This window comes from Salvelinus alpinus, chromosome 29 (genome assembly GCF_045679555.1).
Source record: "Salvelinus alpinus chromosome 29, SLU_Salpinus.1, whole genome shotgun sequence".
Classification (NCBI taxonomy): Eukaryota; Metazoa; Chordata; class Actinopteri; order Salmoniformes; family Salmonidae; genus Salvelinus; species Salvelinus alpinus.
Window position 1 is genome coordinate 33,064,929 of NC_092114.1, and position 22,547 is coordinate 33,087,475.

Below are 22,547 nucleotides of genomic sequence, written 5' to 3' on the forward strand. Positions count from 1 at the left end.
GCCCTGCCTATCTAAGGTCTTCGAAAGCCAAGTCAACAAACAGATCACTGACCATCTCGAATCCCACCGTACCTTCTCCGCTGTGCAATCCGGTTTCCGAGCCGGTCACGGGTGCACCTCAGCCACGCTCAAGGTACTAAACGATATCATAACCGCCATCGATAAAAGACATTACTGTGCAGCCGTCTTCATCGACCTGGCCAAGGCTTTCGACTCTGTCAATCACCATATTCTTATCGGCAGACTCAGTAGCCTCGGTTTTTCTAATGACTGCCTTGCCTGGTTCACCAACTACTTTGCAGACAGAGTTTAGTGTGTCAAATCGGAGGGCATGTTGTCCGGTCCTCTGGCAGTCTCTATGGGGGTACCACAGGGTTCAATTCTCGGGCCGACTCTTTTCTCTGTATACATCAATGATGTTGCTCTTGCTGCGGGCGATTCCCTGATCCACCTCTACGCAGACGACACCATTCTATATACTTCCGGCCCTTCCTTGGACACTGTGCTATCTAACCTCCAAACGAGCTTCAATGCCATACAACACTCCTTCCGTGGCCTCCAACTGCTCTTAAACGCTAGTAAAACCAAATGCATGCTTTTCAACCGTTCGCTGCCTGCACCCGCACGCCCGACTAGCATCACCACCCTGGACGGTTCCGACCTAGAATATGTGGACATCTATAAGTACCTAGGTGTCTGGCTAGACTGCAAACTCTCCTTCCAGACTCATATCAAACATCTCCAATCCAAAATCAAATCAAGAATCGGCTTTCTATTCCGCAACAAAGCCTCCTTCACTCACGCCGCCAAACTTACCCTAGTAAAACTGACTATCCTACCGATCCTCGACTTCGGCGATGTCATCTACAAAATAGCCTCCAACACTCTACTCAGCAAACTGGATGCAGTTTATCACAGTGCCATTCGTTTTGTTACTAAAGCACCTTATACGACCCACCACTGCGACCTGTATGCCCTAGTTGGCTGGCCCTCGCTACATGTTCGTCGTCAGACCCACTGGCTCCAGGTCATCTACAAGGCTATGCTAGGTAAAGTGCCGCCTTATCTCAGTTCACTGGTCACGATGGCTACACCCACCCGCAGCACGCGCTCCAGCAGGTGTATCTCACTGATCATCCCTAAAGCTAAAACCTAATTTGGACGCCTTTCCTTCCAGTTCTCTGCTGCCTGCGACTGGAACGAATTGCAAAAATCTCTGAAGTTGGAGACTTTTATCTCCCTCAACAACTTTAAAAATCTGCTATCCGAGCAGCTAACCGATCGCTGCAGCTGTACATAGTCCATCTGTAAACTACCCACCCAATTTACCTACCTCACCCCCCATACTGCTTTTATTTATTTACTTTTCTGCTCTTTTGCACACCAGTATCTCTTCTTGCACATGATCATCTGATGATTTATCACTCCAGTGTTAATCTGCTAAATTGTAATTATTCGATTTATTGCCTACCTCATGCCTTTTGCACACATTGTATATAGATTCTCTTTCTTTCTACCATGTTATTGACTTGTTTATTGTTTACTCCATGTGTAACTCTGTGTTGTCTGTTCACACTGCTATGCTTTATCTTGGCCAGGTCGCAGTTGCAAATGAGAACTTGTTCTCAACTAGCCTACCTGGTTAAATAAAGGTGAAATAAAAAATAAATAAAAAATTTAAAAAATCCATGGAGACTGTTGCTGCGGGGGGTTAACCCAACCACCAGTCAGGAGCTGGTGGAGCTGTATGTAGAGAACATGATGGGAATGGACATAGACGAGTACTCTCTGTACCCCTCACCTGGCATGGACCTGGTCCTAGTACACTTCCGCCAGGCCTTCAATAAAGGTTAGGGGTTTTCCTATCAAGTTCAAAGATGGAATCCACAGTAGGGGGAAACGGCATCACAAGCCGCACCACCACTCTTGTTTTTGTTGGCGTGCTGAGGAATATCGTGCAGCGTTGTAAAAACATTGTAGTAAACATTGTGCTCTTCTATCGTGTGTGCAATGTCAGAAGGGGGAAAAACAGTTTGTTTGCAGTAACTTCTTTGATGTTGTAGTATCACAAACAGACATGCAGAGTTCAATTTACACCATGACATTTAGGGGATGTCTGTATTGAGTGCATGCACTTGCACAAAATATTTTTTGGGGCCTAATAATAAAGACATACTTTAAATGGTAAAAATGTCCTACCTTTTAATGGCATGAACACAGCAAGTCATATTTTTATCTGATTGTCAAACGAATCACTTCAAAAAGTAGGCATTTTCGTCCACTTCAAAATAATTCCAGCATTCCAACTGGATGTATGCTCGTGGAATTTGATGACTGGAAATAGACATCTCTTACAAAACCCCAGAAAGTGTTCCTAATGACATTTAGCGATTTCCATCGTTTAGGCTGACATTAATTTATTCGTCTTGCTGACAAAAATACTTTTTTTGTAGCCAGAAAAGTTGGGACACTTGAAATGGGATGAAACTGTCCCGGGAAAATGTGATGGTCACCCTAACACGCACGGTCAAATTACTAGAATAGGTAGCCTACATTCAATTAAATAAATTATTTGAATCAGCCTGAGGGGACACCCTCGTTCATGAGTTGTCCATAATTCATGAGTTAATGCTTGGAGTATTCCCAGATTGTGTGACATAAAACACTACCTTTCTTTCCTTACATTAATGACATTTGACGGTGTTATTTGTCACTAGGAAGCATTTAACAATTGAATAAAAACATTGAACTTAAACCCTGTACGAATCATGGATCTTGGCGATTTCGGAACATGCACTATTAGTGTAACAATGCCTACGTAACATTTCATTATGTTTCACCGTGAAACTGTTCTCATGGGCACACAAATCCAAAATAATGTAGGCTTATTCCATTGCAAAATCAAATGCTTCTAACCGTCAACTATAGGCCTACTTAAAACCATAGATTAAGTAATTTTAATTATTTGGCAAACAATATAATTATGACTGTATTTTAAGTGGCTATGCTTTTGCATACTTTATAGGTAATGTGTGTATTCTTCCTTATTTTGCATGCACAGACTTCCAGAAGCTTTTCACAAAGATTTCTAAGAAGCCTCTGGATGGAGCGCAGATCGTTCTGGAACAGATAGATCAAACTGACTCCATCCTAATTGAGAACCTGCACCCCAGCATCACAGCAGACATGCTCAATCTGTACCTGGAGAGCCAACGGGGCGGGGGCGGTGGAGTTAAGGAAGTCACCATGATGTCAGAAGGGGTTGCCAGGGTCTCCTTCCTGGACTTTGACTGTAAGTTTTGAACATAGACTTATATGTTTTTAATGTACTGTGTGTCTACCGAATGTCTGTTTTGAATGTAAGTTATGTTTTCTACTGTAGAAAAAAATGACTTCGTACATTTGTATACAAGCATTTCTGTTGTAGCTGTTGTATCCATTTTAAAGTACTAATGTTGTTGTATGTTAATGAAACATAAAAGCTATAAAGAAGGGGTATTCAAATCCTACCATGAGGGTCTGGAGTACTGCTGGTTCTCTCTTCTACCTGATAATTAACTGCACCCACCTGGTATCCCAGGTCTAAATCAGTCCCTGATAAGAAGGGAAGAATGTACTGGAACTGGCCTCGAGATCCAGATCTGAGTTTGATGGCTATAAAGCATGCAAGTTCTATGTAGCTGTTGAATGTGTTTTATTCCCTTCCTTATTACATCTAACAGCAGTGGAACGTGTCCTTAAACAATCACACAAACTCGAGAAGATGGATCTGATGGTCAGGCCTTACTTCTCCTTCCTCCAATCAGAGGACACCTCCTCACCTCTGACCGTTCCCCTGACCTCTGTGAATGGAACATCCGATAGTAACACAACGAACACACCGCAGACAGACAGTGGTGGGCAATCACAGACTGGTTCTATCCCTGCAGCCAGTACCAGTGACCATTCTCAGTCCTCCCATCAGGCTACCTCTGAGCCCCTGGTTCCCCTTCTGTCCCAACCTGTGTCCCAGGCAACAGCAGCCCAGGGAGGCATGGAGGACCTAACATCGATCCCAGAGCCCATGTCGAGCCATATCTCCGTCCCTGACCCAGTGAAACTTGCGCTGCTCCTGCTCAGTCCCCTGCTCCAGAGCCTTCAGCTGGCCCACCCAGCTTGTAGCGTCCAGATCAAGGAAGACGGGGTCCACATGGCCGGGTCTGACCGGCTGGGGCTGGAGCAGCTGAAGAACGCTATGTTGGAGTTCCTTGGGGGTGTGGCCCAGGCTCATCTCACCTTTGACCCCGAGAAGGCCCACTTCCTGGCCAAACAGGAAGTGAAAGACAAGCTGCTGCAGACGTTGAAGGACAAGGGACTGCCGTCCGTGTACACAGTGTCGGACTGCGTTGTTGTGGTAACGTCTCCGTCTTTCAGCTTGGTGAGCCAGGCGTGTAGCTTGCTGAAGACCCTGCTGTCTGACTTCAGTATCCCCGTGGACAGAGAGTATGAGTGTATGCTGTACGCCCAGGAGTGGACTGGCTTCCTCCAGTCTCTGGGTCTCTGCTCTGCTAAGGTGTCAGAGAGGGGACAGCTAGATGTCCTGACTCTGAGAGGGTTGGAGGAGGAGAAGCAGGCTAAGATAGTGGAGTTCCTCAGTACACCCATTGAAACAGAGGCTATCATCTCTATGGAGCCAGGCATGTTGAAGTACATCCAGACCCACCATCATCAGCTACTGGCTGATATGGACCAGGTGTCTATCTTCCCTCTGGACGCACATGGCATCTGTGGACTACGAGTAGGTGTTTTACCTTTTTGAAATATCATAAAAACATTCCCTTGCATAATATAAATTCATTCACAGTATATGCAGTAATCCTCTCATACCCTTTTCACACAACCGAGTCAAGCTGAGCTGTACTGGGTTGGCCTGGTTACACGTGCTGGAGAGGACAATGTGAAAATAAAATATCGGAGCCAGAACAGTACGGTTGAGGTTGGCACGCTAGTGTGAAAAGGGTATCCAATGTCTTTGTGAATAATGGTCTTATACAGCGTTTCATACTCGTCATGTCTGTGATTGGTAGATCCACGGCAACGCAGGGGCGTGTCAAATGGCTGATGAGGTTCTGTGGGGCGTGGTGTCGTCCATCGTGACCAGCACCATCACAGTAAACGAACCGGGCGCGGCACGGTTCCTCATCCAGGAGGGAGAGGGGACCAACATCTTCAGGGAGATGCAGGCCAAGTTCCAGGTCTACATCAACATGGAGAAGGTGCACTGGGAACCCCTGGAGAACGAGGTAGCTGGCCCAATGATGACAATATTAATATTGCTGCTTTTACTATCATTACTAATTCACTTGACAAATGAGGTTGCCGAATGATAAAGATCTACACATGGATGTATAATGCAATTTGTTTTCTGTGCTATGAACTTGTTCCTCTACATTGTTTGGATAAGCATAGTTAGGCAAATGGTGTATTTCAGAGATGATAAGAGGCTGGTGGGAGGAGCTATAGGAGGATGGGCTCATTGTAATGCTGGAATGGAATTCACGGAACTGTATCAAGTATATGTAAACCACATGTTTGACGCCGTTCCATTTATTCCACTCCAGCCATTACAATGAGCCCATCCTCCTATAGCTCCTCCCACCAGCCTCCTCTGTCCACTATATATGTGTGTGTATTTATATATTTCTGTATGTCTATATACAGTATGTCTCTGGTGTATTCTAGCTTTGTGATCTCCCTACAGGACATCTTTGAGGCTGTGTGGAATATGATGTCCCATCAGAGCTTCCAGAGAAGGTCCTCAGATGGTTCCTTACAGGCTTCCACATCAGTTCTGACGCATACTAACCAGACTTCCAACGACCTCTCAGCTCCAGACATAGGTACATACTTTCATTATTCTCATAGCGATCACATATATTTGTAAAAAAGCCTAGACCCTGAAGAGCATATGGAAGCACAGTGGCCAGAATAATCTTCAGAGAAGGGAGTTATTCTATTGGCATTGTTGTTTTGCAATCACTGAAAACATATGTACTGATCCCAGGTCTTCTAGAGGAAGCAAAGAGGCTGTTCTCAGCCATAGATGAGATGGTGGACTCTGGCCTCTCTAGTCTGACCAGAACCACTGACATTGAGGAGGATCTGTATACGGCCGGGGAACCCATTGCCTCCAGCACCGACCAGGGCCCAGACAGAGACAGCAATGACATGGAGGAGCAGGCTACAGAGCTGCTAGTGGAGGGATGGAGTAATGATGATGAGGGTGCTCTTGCTCCTCTGGTTGCCCAGGACGGAGGGCTGTCCTGGGCCACGCAACTCTCCTCTACCCTGGACGAGGAGGCCCAGATGTCCCTGGCCATCCAGTACTCCATGGAAACCACAAAGAGGTCCCTGACCGAGGAGGAGGAGCTGCAGAAGGTTCTGGAGCTGTCCAAGAAGATGACGAAGATGACTCGGCATGATGGTGACGATGGTGCCATGGCTACCTCTTCCCTCCCTGCTGCTGGCTCACACCTCGATCAGGCTGTCCAGGTGTCTCTGCAGGAGGCCATCCAGTCAGCCAACACAAATCTTTGTGTTCGCTGGCTACAGTTGTGACCTGATCAGAGTGGACATTGCCCTGAACAAGAAGGTCACCCTGAGAAAGCATGAGGAGAAGCTAGACCACCGCAGCCTGAGGAGCCTGTCTCAGTACCACAGGTACGTGTGTATGTCTGTGTGTACACTGTGCGTTTTTTTATAGTAATGTGCACCGATATGGAAAATCTATATCGATGTCAGTTGCATTTTTTCCATTCAATATCATATCGGTTCATAGAAAATACGTTGTGAAATGTTTACTTTTATTTGAAGTCCAGACAACTGCTTGCGGATTGTCCATTGGGACAGGTGTGTTCTGATGGTATAAACCTACCTAACTGGTTTGAATACAAGGGGAAGCCCATTCACAGTTGATGGCCCATCAGCAGGCAATTAACTATGGTAACTCAAGAGCCTGTGAAAAGATCTGTTTTATGCCTGCAGGAACAGTCATTTACAGAATGGTGTAGGTTAAGAATAAACCTAGATTACGATATGCCTTGCTCATATCAATATTAAAAGATATCATATGGAATTTGCAATATTGGTGCCCGCAAGCACATTTTTTTTACATTTACAAAAAAATATAATCAATCAACCAATCAGGAGGTGTCTGGACCTCATCAAGAGGAAACATGCCGTGGAGGTCACCATCCAGGGAACCACGGCAACCATCTCCGGGTTCAAAGACTTTGTTACCGGGGCGATGCCGGACATGAAGCTCCTGCTGAGGAGGATATCCACGACGACGTCAGACACTGACATCCTGCGGACGGTGCAATGGCTGTGGCACGACCCAGCGTCGTCAGGGACGAAGACCGCGTACGCTCCGGAGGCGACAGTGTTTATGGAGAACGCCTGGAAGATGAGGCAGAAAAAGATCGACATCCTGCTCAACAACCTGCCGCACATCATCAACTTTGAGAAGATGCAAGAGTACAATGTGGCTTCTGGGAAGTCAGTAACCATCTCCAGGAAGATGCTGAGCTCAGAACACTTGTACTCAGATATACAAGGTAAAGAGAACTTTGCAAATAGTGTATGTGAGCTTATTCTTATGTTATTTATTTTTTGGTAAATAAGAATTAGATTTGTGAGATGCTATTTAATTACTGACACAATATCCCTGTTATCTTAACAAAGCTATTTAATATGTTGCACCGTTTTCCGTCATGCTATATTGCACTTATATTGCTACAATATGTTGCACTGTTTTTCAGATGAGAACTACAGTCTACTGTCCAACCTGCCTGAAACGTCCAGAGTGAACGAGGATTCTGATGAGTTCCAGGATGTTGTGAAAGACTTCTACGACTCCATACATGAGTACCACAACAGAATCAAAATCATTAAGGTATGTAGGATCTATCGATGTCAACAGCAACTAACCATTAACTTCGTATTGTATCAGTGACGTCAGAAGCCATTCCTCTGTTAAGTTTGTATCTTTGTTCTCCGTAACAGAATGGAGTCCTTATAGCGGATTTCCTTACAGCGGGTTTGTTAGGGAATGTAGGAGATTCAGTTAAAGTGTGACTGACTATGCAGTAATCCTTGAGTTATGTGTCTGGGAGCAGGCTACAGACAGAGTCACATTAACAAGACATACTTCACCTCAACAACCTCGCTAAGCGCTGGTGAAAATTGCCATTTCAATGCTCTCTGATATACAGTATCATCTCATCCTAGGGATGGGTCAGTTTTATTACGCATTACTACTTTAAGTAGAACCAGCACCTGGTTTGAGGGAAAGCCTGTGTACAGTAGCACAGAAGCAACAGTACAGGACCAAAGGGGAGAGGAGAGGGGAGACCAACCAACAATATTCATCCATCTGGAAGTGACTGTTAAAGCACTGTGATAAGGATGAAGCAGAATAATAGGAGGCACTTAATGAAGAGAGGCTTGGCACAATACTGTTTATCCTTTAGCAGTGCAATGAGATGAGAAGAGCGATGCCAGTTAGCCAGATGACCCTGGTGCTTAGTGAAAAAGGTATTGCCAGAGGGCTGTACACTACATGCTGCTTGGTGCTCAGTAGTGAAGCCAGAGGCCTGCCTGTACACCCTGTTCACTCAAATCATGCTAATTTGTATTCTGAGTAAACTGTCACTTTTAAATGAATGTCTAGGCCTAGGACTATGTTATGCAACTGACAACATGCAATGTTCCCTACAACTCCTCTGGGATTGCAGCTCCCCCAGGACTGCTGCGCTAAAGAAATACCAGCCCGTGCAGAGAAGTACAAAAAAATGTTTCCCCGTTAGTTAACACAATCAACATGTCCCTCTTCTCAAAATGTTTCATAAAATCAATGTAATATTTGCCACTTTCAATGCAACGTGACAAGCATGAGCGGTTGCGAGTAGATTAACTTGTTGTGAGATCAAAGCGAGAGCTGCATGTAGCCACGTGTGCACATGTATTCATCTTCTTTGCTAGTTATTGAGTTATGGCTCATTTCTGGTCAGCATCTTTGAAAAACGAGTCAGGTAAAGAGCTTTTTTATGTCTTAAAGGGGCAGTGTTATGTTTTGAGACAGGCTTGAATAAGCTAATAAGTAGCCAATAGGCAGAGGATACCATACATTTGTGTCTGATTCTTTGTAACAATAATAATGGTATGGGAATAATAATGCATTTTATTTTGTAAAGTGGTTTCTTGCATCAAACACAACACAACAACATTTTCTGGCACTTCCTTGTCTGAAGGACAAGTGGATAAACAGGTTAATGTTAATCCCTGCATGGTTTAAAAAAAAGTCTCATGGAATGTAATTCTACATTGAATACCAAACATTGGCTGCTACTGTAGGCTGAATGCTAGAACTGCTATTTCCATGTAAATAATATTGTTTTTAATGGTAGGCCACTCTGGTAGGCCTACATTATGATCACTGTTAAAACTGTAACTTAAAGTGGGTACAATCTCAGTGTTCACAGTAAACGCACGCAGGAAGTTGCACAGAATATTCACAACATACAAGTTCGCGCTCAGTAGACCTGAAATTTGCTCAGAGAGAACATTGACCCCCAGTCTTACTTAGACATATTGAGGAACATGTTCTGGGTTGTGTTCATTGGGGCACACCGTAGCAAAAAATAATCAAAATGTTGTGCAACGGAAAGCGAAACACATGTTTCTTATTGGACAAATTCTGATAGTACCTCCCAGTTTCACTCCCCTTCTGACCGTTTCCTTCTATTTTATGCCTAGTGAACATGACCCTAGTCAGTACCCGTGTACATCTGCATGCATGTCACCTGAGCGGTCCATTCAAGATAAGAGATACAAACTAGGAACAATAGCTGCAGTGTGCCCTCTCATTTGACATATTTCCTTCTACAATTTCCCCCCTCCTCCTTCCTGCTCTCTCTTTCATCCATCCTGACAGGGTGTGGCATATATCAGTCAGATAGTCACACATGCAAACAGCACCACAGGGTTACAGATAACTACAGAGTTCTCCATATAAGCGTCAGCATGAGCCATAGAAATGTAGCTGATAGATAGGATGTGCAGCTCTAGTCCATGTTATTCCATTTTTTTTGATGAAAAGTTACTTATAAAATAGTAGACATTTGACAGTTCACTCAACTTACGTACGTACATACCCCAACCAGAAGCCATGGATTACAGGCAGCATCCGCACTGAGCTAAAGCCTAGAGCTGCCGCTTTCAAGGAGCTGGACTCTAACCCTGAACCTTACAAGAAATCCCGCTATGCCCTCCGATGAACCGTCAATACAGGACTAAGATCGTGTCATACTACACCGGCTCTGACGTTCGTCAGATGTGGCATGGCTTGCAAACCATTACAGACTACAAAGGGAAGCACAGCCGAGAGCTGCCCAGTGAAACGAGCCTACCAGACGAGCTAAACTACTTCTATGCTCGCTTCGAGGCAAATAACTCTGAAACATGCATGAGAGCACCAGCTGTTCCGGAAGACTGTGTGATCACGCTCTCCGCAGCCGATGTGAGTAAGACCTTTAAACAGGTCAACATTCACAAGGCCGCAGGGCCAGACGGATTACCAGGACGGGTACTACGAGCATGCACTGACCAACTGGCAAGAATCTTCGCTGACATTTTCAACCTCTCTTTTTCCGAGTCTGTAATACCAACATGCTTTAAGCAGACCACTATAGTCCCTGTCTAAATGACTACCGACCCGTAGCACTCACGTCTGGAGCCATGAAGGGCTTTGAAAGGCTGGTCATGGCTCACTACAACACCATCATCCCAGAAACCCTAGACCCACTCCAATTTGCATACCGCCCCAACGGATCCACAGATTATGCAATCACTATTGCACTCCACACTGCTCTTTCTCACCTGTACAAAAGGAACACCTATGTGAGAATGCTATTCATTGACTACTGCTCAGCGTTCAACAATATAGTGCCCTCAAAGCTCATCAATAAGCTAAGGACCCTGGGACTAAACACCTCCCTCTGCAACTGGATCCTGGACTTCCTGAGGGGCCGCCCCCAGGTGGTAAGGGTAGTTAACAACACATCCGCCACACTGATCCTCATCACAGGGGCGCAGTCCCCTCCTGTACTCGCTGTTCACTCACGACTGCACGGCCAGGCACAACTCCGACACCATCATTAAATTTGCCGATGACACAACAGTGGTAGGCCTGATCACAGACAATGACGAGACAGCCTATAGGAAGGAGGTCAGAGACCTGGCCGTGTGGTGCCAGGACAACAACCTCTCAATGTGATCAAAACAAAGGAGATGATTGTGGACTACAGGAAAAGGAGGACCGAGCACGCCCCCATTCTCATCGACAGGGCTGTAGTGGAGCAGGTTGAGAGGTTCAAGTTCCTTGGTGTGCACATCACCAAAACCTAACATGGTCCAAGCACACCAAGACAGTCTTGAAGAGGGCACGACAAAACCTATTCCCCCTCTGGAGACTGAAAAGATTTGGCATGGGTCCTCAGATTCTCAAAAGGTTCTATAGCTGCACATTCGAGAGCATCCTGGCTGGTTGCATCACTGCCTGGTATGGCAACGGATCGGCATCCGACCGCAAGGCACTTCAGAGGGTAGTGCGTACGGCCTATCCAGAACCTCTATACCAGGCGGTGTCAGAGGAAGGTCCTAAAAATTGTCAAAGACTCCAGCCATCCTAGTCATAGACTGTTCTCTCTGCTACCGCACGGCAAGAGGTACCGGAGTGCCAAGTCTAGGTCCAAGAGGCTTCTAAACAGCTTCTACCCCCGAGCCATAAGACTCCTGAACATCTAATCAAATGGCTACCCAGACTATTTACATTGCCCCCCCCCCCCTCTCTTTTACAACACTGCTACTCTCTGTTACCATCTATGCTTAGTGTGGGTGAAAAATCCAGCTCTTCGGTAATTTTCCAGTACCCATGATGGAGAGTCTCTGGTAATTCTCCAGTGCCCATACTATTTCCTTTGGAAGTAGGAAGAAGAAGCAGTATAAGGTTAAACATAAGACATATGTAAACAGAATGAAGGTGGAAAGACTATGGAAGTGCAGGATTGGTCCAACACAGAGTTAAGCATTAGACATAAAGATACAGAACTAAGTGGTATCTATGTGAATAAGCTAAGTTGAGCCAACAAAGATCAGACTGGAGCCATATAGAATCTAGTCAAGGCAACCACAGGGTACATAGGTTAATCATTTCCAAGTGACATAGACCTAAACTGGTGTGGGACAGTGACTATGCATTTTTACCAACAATACAGGAGCCACAAATTATGTTATTACAGTTGGAGTCAGAAGTTTACATACACTTAGGTTGGAGTCATTAAAACTCATTTTTCAACCACTCCACAAATGTCTTGTTAACAAACTATAGTTTTGCCAAGTCGGTTAGGACATCTACTTTGTGCAGGGCACAAGTCATTTTCCCAACAATTGTTTACAGACAGATTATTTCACGTATAATTCACTGTATCACAATTCCAGTAAGTCAGAAGTTTACATACACTAAGTTGACTGTGCATTTAAACAGCTTGGAAAATTCCATAAAATGATGTCATGGCTTTAGAAGCTTCTGATAGGCTAATTGACATCATTTGAGTCAATTGGAGGTGTACCTGTGGATGTATTTCAAGGCCTACCTTCAAACTCAGTGCCTCTTTCCTTGATATTCATGGGAAAATCAAAAGAAATCAACCACGTTCATCTGTACAGACAATAGTACACAAGTATAAACCCCATGAGACCACGCAGCAGTCATACCGCTCAGGAAGGAGATGCGTTCTGTCTCCTAGAGATGAACGTACTTTGGTGGGAAAAGTGCAAATAAATGCCTTGCTCAAGGGCACGTGGACACATTTTTCACCTAGTCAGCTCAGGGAATCGAACCTTGTGGTTACTGGTCCAACGCTCTTAACTGCTAGACTACCTGCCGCCCCCTCATGACACCCCCACTTCCCTCACACTTCTCAGATCAAGAGTTAACACCTGGCATATAGCCTCTGTCTCGGTCTGCTCTACTGGCAGACCGGCAGCGCTACATTAGCTAAATCGAGCAGGGTAATTCATATACTATTTGTTATGTTTATGGAAAACAAAACTGTTGGGGGGGCACACATTTTATCTGGGGGGTCCATGCCCGGCTTTGCCACCCTGTAGAGCCTGGCCCTACAGTGTACATGAGGCTCTAGGCTTACAGTCTACATGTGATGGCAGAGTTTGCAAAACAAATGCCCCCCACGATTGACACAAATCAGGGGTGGGCAACTTTGATTGGGCTGGAGCCAAAAAATAACGGAAATCATCAAGAGGGATGATCATCTTGGGTCTGTGTACCCACATCCATACCACTAGACTAATTTACCAATCTACAAAAGGGGGAGGCCTGCGGGCCACCAGTTGCCCATCCCTGATACAAATCATCATGATATCATTCTGCCAGGTAGGCCTAATTTGCAGTCAACATTTAACTGGGAAGGATTTTTGGGGAAGCATTTAGAAATGTTCATTTAAACAGCGCATTATAAATGAATTGCGCATCGCAAAGATTCAAACACGATTCAAACAAGACTTCGGACCAAACTTGTTCAATACCTGGTTTGCATACCCATTGTTGCCTTAATAAACATTTATTGGTCGATATCATAGATTGAAACTTCTTTACTACACTACCGGTTACCGATGTTGACATTCTGTGAGCTGATCCATGTGACAGTTTAGAGCTGCTTGCGCTTGCTGCAATATTCCATTCAAACTAGGCTGGCAATATTTCACGTGCTTTGCAATTGTGTAGGAAGGCTACTTTGTTCATGATTTCTATATTATACTACATAATTGATAACTCCACAACACTACTTTTCTAGGCATCAGTGGGATAAGAAGTGAGAATAGGCTACGCAATGCCCACTGAAAGAAAAGTGTGTATACCTTGTAGGCCTACCCTTACTTTGATGACTTTGCAAATCAAATCAGTTTTCCACGATGATTCAACGTTGATTCAACGTCATCTTTAAAAAAAAATATGAAATGACGTTGAAAGATTTTGCCCAGTGGGATAACTAGTATTACAGATTTGTTTTCAATTATCTAAGTGGTAGACTAGGCCTACTCATTTCATTTGCTTATGTCAATGTTTCCAACCCATCCTATGAAGGCTACCTCCATTATACATACCTCTGTCCAAACCGCTATACCTAAATACTAGGAGAAGAAAATGCTGCTAAGCACAACTTGTTACTGTATTGCTTTGTCATAGAGGGGAGGTTGCTGTTTTCATGACTTGCCTTAGAACATTCACAAGATGTATTTTGCAACATTACAAACCAATTAGATGGACAACAAATGCTGTAACAACAGTCTTTGGTATGACTCGGCCAAGGATCGAACTCCCAATCCCAGAGCAGATACTCTAACAATAAGGCCACTGAGTTGGTAGATGATATGTTATACATCCAATATAATACGGGGGAAAAATGTTTTAGGGAGGTAGGAAGGTATAGATCCATTTGAAATGTAAAGTATACATAATGCTCTAACTTCCGGCGCCGAAAAGAGATGGCCGCCTCGCTTCGCGTTCCTTGGAAAATATGCAGTATTTTGTTTTTTTATGTGTTATTTCTTACATCGGTACCCCAGGTAATCTTAGGTTTCATTACATACAGTCGGGAGGAACTACTGAATATACGATTAACGTCAACTCATCATCGTTCCTACCAGGAATATGACTTTCCCGAAACGGATCCAGTGTTTTGCCTTCCACCCAATACAATGGATCTGATCCCAGCCGGCGACCCTGTGCGACGCCGTAAAAGGGGCAAACGAGGCGGTCTCGTGGTCAGGCTTCGGAGACGGGCACATCGCGCTCCACTCCCTAGCATACTACTCGCCAATGTCCAGTCTCTTGACAATAAGGTTGATGAAATCCGAGCACGGGTAGCATTCCAGAGAGACATCAGGGATTGCAACGTGCTCTGCTTCACGGAAACATGGCTAACTCAAGAGACGCTAACGGAGTCGGTGCAGCCAGCTGGTTTCTTCATGCATCGCGCCGACAGAAACAAACATCTTTCTGGTAAGAAGAGGGGCGGGGGGGTATGCCTTATGATTAACGAGACGTGGTGTGATCATCATAACAACACACAGGAACTCAAGTCATTCTGTTCACCTGATCTAGAACTCCTCACAATCAAATGTCGACCGCATTATCTACCAAGGGAATTCTCTTCAATCATAATCACAGCCGTATATATTCCCCCCCCAAGCAGACACATCGATGGCCCTGAACGAACTTTATCTGACTCTTTGTAAACTGGAAACCACACACCCTGAGGCTGCATTCATCGTAGCTGGGGATTTTAACAAGGCTAATCTAAAAACAAAACTCCCTAAATTCTATCAGCATATCGATTGTGCTACCAGGGCTGGAAAAACCCTAGATCATTGTTATACTAATTTCCGCGACGCATATAAGGCCCTCCCCCGCCCCCCTTTCGGAAAAGCTGACCACGACTCCATTTTGTTGATTCCAGCCTACAAACAGAAACTAAAACAACAAGCTCCCGCGCTCAGGTCTGTTCAACGCTGGTCCGACCAATCTGAATCCACGCTTCAAGACTGCTTCGATCACGCGGATTGGAATATGTTCCGCATTGCGTCCAACAACAATATTGACGAATATGCTGATTCGGTGAGCGAGTTCATTAGGAAGTGCATTGACGATGTCGTACCCACAGCAACGATTAAAACATTCCCAAACCAGAAACCGTGGATTGACGGCAGCATTCGCGTGAAACTGAAAGCGCGAACCACTGCTTTTAACCAGGGCAAGGTGACCGGAAGCATGACCGAATACAAACAGTGTAGCTATTCTCTCCGCAAGGCAATCAAACAGGCTAAGTCCCAGTACAGAGACAAAATCGAGTCGCAATTCAACAGCTCAGACACAAGAGGTATGTGGCAGGGTCTACAGTCAATCACGGATTACAAAAAGAAAACCAGCCCCGTCGCGGACCAGGATGTCTTGCTCCCAGACAGGCTAAACAACTTTTTTGCCCGCTTTGAGGACAATACAGTGCCACTGACACGGCCCCCTACCAAAACCTGCGGGCTCTCCTTCACTGCAGCCGAGGTGAGTAAAACATTTAAACGTGTTAACCCTCGCAAGGCTGCAGGCCCAGACGGCATGTGTTTACGGACATATTCAATCAATCCTTATCCCAGTCTGCTGTTCCCACATGCTTCAAGAGGGCCACCATTGTTCCTGTTCCCAAGAAAGCTAAGGTAACTGAGCTAAACGACTACCGCCCCGTAGCACTCACTTCCGTCATCATGAAGTGCTTTGAGAGACTAGTCAAGGACCATATCACCTCCACCCTACCGGACACCCTAGACCCACTCCAATTTGCTTACCGACCCAATAGGTCCACAGACGACGCAATCGCAACCACACTGCACACTGCCCTAACCCATCTGGACAAGAGGAATACCCATGTGAGAATGCTGTTCATCGATTACAGCTCAGCATTTAACACCATAGTACCCTCCAAACTCGTCATCAAGCTCGAGACCCTGGGTCTCGACCCCGCCCTGTGCAACTGGGTCCTGGACTTCCTGACGGGCCGCCCCCAGGTGGTGAGGGTAGGTAACAACATCTCCACCCCGCTGATCCTCAACACTGGGGCCCCACAAGGGTGCGTTCTGAGCCCTCTCCTGTACTCCCTGTTCACCCACGACTGCGTGGCCATGCACGCCTCCAACTCAATCATCAAGTTTGCGGATGACACTACAGTGGTAGGCTTGATTACCAACAACGACGAGACGGCCTACAGGGAGGAGGTGAGGGCCCTCGGAGTGTAGTGTCAGGAAAATAACCTCACACTCAACGTCAACAAAACAAAGGAGATGATTGTGGACTTCAGGAAACAGCAGAGGGAGCACCCCCCTATCCACATCGACGGGTCAGTAGTGGAGAAGTTGGAAAGTTTTAAGTTCCTCGGTGTACACATCACGGACAAACTGAATTGGTCCACCCACACAGACAGCGTGGTGAAGAAGGCGCAGCAGCTTCTCTTCAACCTCAGGAGGCTGAAGAAATTCGGCTTGTCACCAAAAGCACTCACAAACTTCTACAGATGCACAATCGAGAGCATCCTGTCGGGCTGTATCACCGCCTGGTACGGCAACTGCTCCGCCCACAACCGTAAGGCTCTCCAGAGGGTAGTGAGGTCTGCAGAACGCACCACCGGGGGCAAACTACCTGCCCTCCAGGACACCTACACCACCCGATGTCACAGGAAGGCCATAAAGATCATCAAGGACAACAACCACCCAAGCCACTGCCTGTTCACCCCGCTATCATCCAGAAGGCGAGGTCAGTACAGGTGCATCAAAGCAGGGACCGAGAGACTGAAAAACAGCTTCTATCTCAAGGCCATCAGACTGTTAAACAGCCACCACTAACATTTAGCGGCCGCTGCCAACATACTGACTCAACTCCAGCCACTTTAAAAATGGGAATTGATGGAAATTATGTAAAAATGTACCACTAGCCACTTTAAACAATGCCACTTAATATAATGTTTACATACCCTACATTACCCATCTCATATGTATATACTGTACTCTATATCATCTACTGCATCTTGCCATCTTTATGTAATACATGTACCACTAGCCACTTTAAACTATGCCACTTTATGTTTACATACCCTACAGTACTCATCTCATATGTATATACCGTACTCTATACCATCTACTGCATCTTGCCATGCCGTTCTGTACCACCACTCATTCATATATCTTTATGTACATATTCTTTATCCCTTTACACTTGTGTGTGTGTATAAGGTAGTAGTTGTGGAATTGTTAGGTTAGATTACTTGTTGGTTATTACTGCATTGTCGGAACTAGAAGCACAAGCATTTCGCTACACTCGCATTAACATCTGCTAACCATGTGTATGTGACTAATACAATTTGATTTGATTTGATTTGATTTGATGTTAGCAACAGCATAACATACACTCAAAAAAATAAAAATAAATAAAATAAACACAATTGGTCTTCAAAATAAATAAGGACACTGTAGTAAGTCAGGCTAAAACAAAACACTAAAAGGTAAATAAATTAAAAAAACACAACGAATACAGGCAATTTACTGCGGAGTAGAGGGAAATTGCAGTGCCTCTTCATAATTGAAGAAAGGCTGCCACATTTGGTAGAATTTCCTATATAGTGCACTACTTTTGACCAGAGCCCTATGGGGAATAGGGGGCTATTTAGGGAACATTGTTATTATCAGTTACTCATCGTGTACAGTCTCATGGTTTCACGTCCTGATTAAGACACATCCTTTTAGTTTATATCAGGGGACAAACTATATGACTTCATACTAACGTCATGGAATACTAGCGTGCCAAACGCCCACAAACATTACAGTACATACCTTTGGTTTTTCAACCCTCGGGTACAATTTAATTAGGATGTTCTGTCACTCACTCTGTTCAGAACCCTATCTTGCACAAGGTGTTACCTAAATACCTGTTATTAAGCAATGTTGCTGCACTTGTTCCTTCTTTGTTGTATGGTAGCCTATCCATTGTGAACAGCCAACCTGATTTTAAAAACAAATCAAGCAAAACCTCACGCCACTCCCCCATGTGATATACTTTTTTGTGTATATGTACTGACGTGCATGTGTAACTGATAAAAGCACACACACTACATGTTACTTTTTTTTTAAACGTATGTAAATTGTATGTATTTTGTATTTTGTCTGTAGTGTCTTTTTCGTTATGTATCGGACCCCAGTAAGACTAACTGTCGCCAATGGGAATCTTAACAAAATCATATCAAAACCATTATTCGACATGATGTTTGTATTGACAGCTATGTGGCTGTAATTATGATACCAATTGTTATGAAAGCGTTACACCAGTTTTTCCAACCCCGGCCCTCAAGTACCCCTAACAGTACACAGTTACGTGGTAGCCATTGACAAACACACATCATTCAACTCATTGAGGGCTTGATGATTAGTTGACAAGTTGAACCAGTTGTGCTTGTCCAGGGTTACAATACAAAAGTATACTGCTGGGTGTATTTGAGTACCAAGAAACACTGTATTGCGCAATGCTCTTGGGTAATTCCCAAATACCGGCCATTGCAAGGTGTTCCCATGTTTTCTTTTTGTTTTTTTTACATGTGTTCAAATTTTGCACAATAGGTTATGGCGATAGAGTCAGAGTCGTCACATGAATGTCAGTATAAACACGTCATAGGCGTGGGGCCCGAGTTGATGTCATTCTTAAACTCTAATTCTGCTCTCTCACATCGATAACTCGCTCATTATGCAGTTCCTCTAAACACATGCTGTACTGTTGGACTCAAACAAGCTGCATTTCAACGGGCGTTTTAAAAACCACTTGAACCAGGTCAGTAATTTGTCTATCTGTCAGAGCTGTATTAGCCCTGGTGTGACCAGAGAGTGAGTGAGTGAGAAACACTTTTTTTTCTTAAAATCGTTTTTGACAGGTTTGATATGGAGCACAATACCACTGAGGAGTTTACAACGTTTACATTTTAGTCATTTAGCAGACGAGAGCGACTTACACTTAGCGTAATATGTTACACATTGGAAAGTCTCACCCTATCACACAATGTTGTGCAACTTAGTTGCTGTATGTGCGGATGCTGGGGCATGCCGAGGGAGAGTTTTTGGGAAGGTGTTTTGTGCGGCGGGTCACTCCTGGAGTGCGTTGTGTGTGTTCATCCAAACAAAATACAACTTGATTATTTCATGGGAAATCAGTGTCCTAGACTGTTTACGCTAGTCAACTAACTTACGTGCGAGTTTCGGTGGCCTTACAGGTTCATTACAATAGCTAGGTGGGACAACCACTTATCTCAGTCATAATATATATATATATGTATCGTATGTCAGAGCTTGGGGGGTAAAAAGTCAAGCGCAGTTCAGTGCTCTCATGTGGCACATGGTTGTTCTACCTTCCACCAGCCAAGTTCTGCCAACACCGAGCATACTCCCCCTTTCTGGGCAAAAACCTCATGACACGTCAAATGAACGTCTAATTTTGAGTTGCGAACAAATTAATCCTACAGACGAAGAACCATATATGTGACAATTTTTCCATTTTAAGATAATCAGTTATTTTTATATTATTAATTGTGTGTACCACATTAGGTGTTTTATGGTTGACAAATAACCATACCCATATCTTCCAACAACAATTTATATTTTTTTGTTATTTCAAAAATACTTTTTTTACTAAATGTCACCATTATGTAATGGGGTGCTATTTGGGATTAAGCAGTGGTGTAAAGTACTTAAGTAAAAATACTTTAAAGTACTACTTAAGTCGTTTTTTTTGGATATCTGTACTTTCCTATTGATATTTTTACAACTTTTACTTCACTACATTCCTGAAGAAAATAATGTACTTTTTATTCCATACATGTTCCCTGACAACCAAAAGTACTCCTTACATTTTGAATGGTTTGCAGGACAGGAAAATGGTCAAATTCTCACATCCCTGGTCTTCCCTACTGCCTCTGATCTGGCGGACTCACTAAACACACATGCTTTATTTGTAAATTATGTTGGAGTGTGCCCCTGGCTGAAAACAACAAAATGGTGAAGTCTGGTTTGCATAATATAAGGAATTTAAACTTTTGTATTTATACTTTTGATACTTAGGTATATTTTAACATTTACTTTTGATACTTAAGTAAATGTAAAACCAAATACTTTAACTCAAGTAGTATTTTACTGGGGGATTTTCACTTGAGTCATTTTCTATTAAGGTATCTTTACTCAAGTATGACCTTTGGGTACTTTTTCCACCACTGGGGAAAAATGCCTAGATAGCTTGTTGGAAGTCTGCCATATATTTAGGTCTAAAAGCTTTAACTTTGGGAAATGCTTACTATTCCTCAAACTGACAGAAGCAGAAAGCACTGGAATTTTGACTCAATGTAAAAATGACCTGATCAGTCTTGTAAATGACTGTAATATAATCTCATAAATCTGATTGTAATTTCCTTGAGGTGAGGAAACTCACTACATAGTGTGTAATAGCTTTATATTTTGATGGGGTTATTTTTCTAGCTAGAATGTCCTGTACAGTACAGAGGTGCTGTATTTAAAAAAAGGGATTGAAGAACTCATCTCTGCAGAAGTTTGAGAGCTGAACTTGCTCACAGGAAGCAGGAAAGAAAAAACAATCTCTCGGAACACAACTCAGAGCACTTATGTTGCGTCATCCTGTAAAGTTGATGACTTGTATTAACCTAAGATTAGAAAAGAACCTATAACTCCTCAGCCTTCACACTTTTCCTCCCTCTCTCTCCTGCTCGCTCGCTCTCCCTTATTTCTTTCTTTTTTTCACTTTCTTTTCCCTTCCCCTGTTGTACCATACAGCCTGTTCGGTCTGTCATCTACAGTACTTGGCCTTATGTCTCCAAGGGCTCCCTGAGTTTAATACACCACCTCTTACATTAGTGTGCATTAACCCCACCACACACACACACCGAACACACACTCTCACATACACACACCACACACTCTTTCTCTCTCACTCAAACACACACACACCTGTCAAATTGCCTTCCCAAAATGACAACCTACCACATGTTCCAAAAATGTGGCTATAGACTTGCCTTGGCTGAATGTGAACAATACTGTGACATGTTAACAGTAAACCCAGCCTGCTGCATAGTAGAGCTCTGTCCTTTTATGTGGAAGTAGATCCCAGGAGGTCTTCCTGCTTCTCTGTTTTTAGTATAAGTTGAAAGCTGTTGAAGGGCCTTTTCTTTGTTTTTTTGCACATATTATCGTTAATTTATCCAGCGGTGTGTATTTTGTTTTAAATGTCTTGTTTGCCTTCCAGGTGGATGATTGACTGTACAGGAAGTGAATGCTAGACGCACCAGTCACTGTTCTCACACTGTCAACAGCAGAAGAGCAGATGGATGTAGTTATCTGGCCATCGTTAAGTTGACAGGACCATCCTGGATTGTGTACCACAGTGGAATTACCATACTACTGGTCAGCAGACGAGTAATGGACATGCACAAGGATTCCTCATCTATGGATTTCAACGGAGTGATTTTTGTCTGACCAAAACATTTTCTATAGAAGGCCAAGGCTTTCCCTACAAAATATAAGGAGCTAATATTCTGGTCACATTTTTACTGAGATGTTATTGTTTTCCAACGGCTTGAAGTGGAGCCTGTAATTGTGATGAAGACACACCCTGTTTCTGTTCATCAGAGGAACCCAGTGTTCATCCTGTTATAGCCAAGAAATCTCCAGGGGAGGAATTCTTCTCAGACATCCCTTGGAAATCTGAATTTTCAATAAGGGGCTTCTCTGTTTTTCGCTTCCCTGAAAATTTCATTTTTGTCTACCACTACACCATGTATCTATCGATGCAGAAGAACTTCAGGACATTTACTGTGTTAGCCTTTATTGTAACTTTCACC

The 22,547-nt window shown here is 44.0% G+C and overlaps 1 pseudogene; it reads left to right on the top strand.

The window, feature by feature from the left end:
• Positions 1-1,690: 1,690 nt before the first annotated feature.
• On the top strand, positions 1,691-22,485 carry LOC139558525 (protein mono-ADP-ribosyltransferase PARP10-like; annotated as a pseudogene).
• Positions 22,486-22,547: the final 62 nt, after the last annotated feature.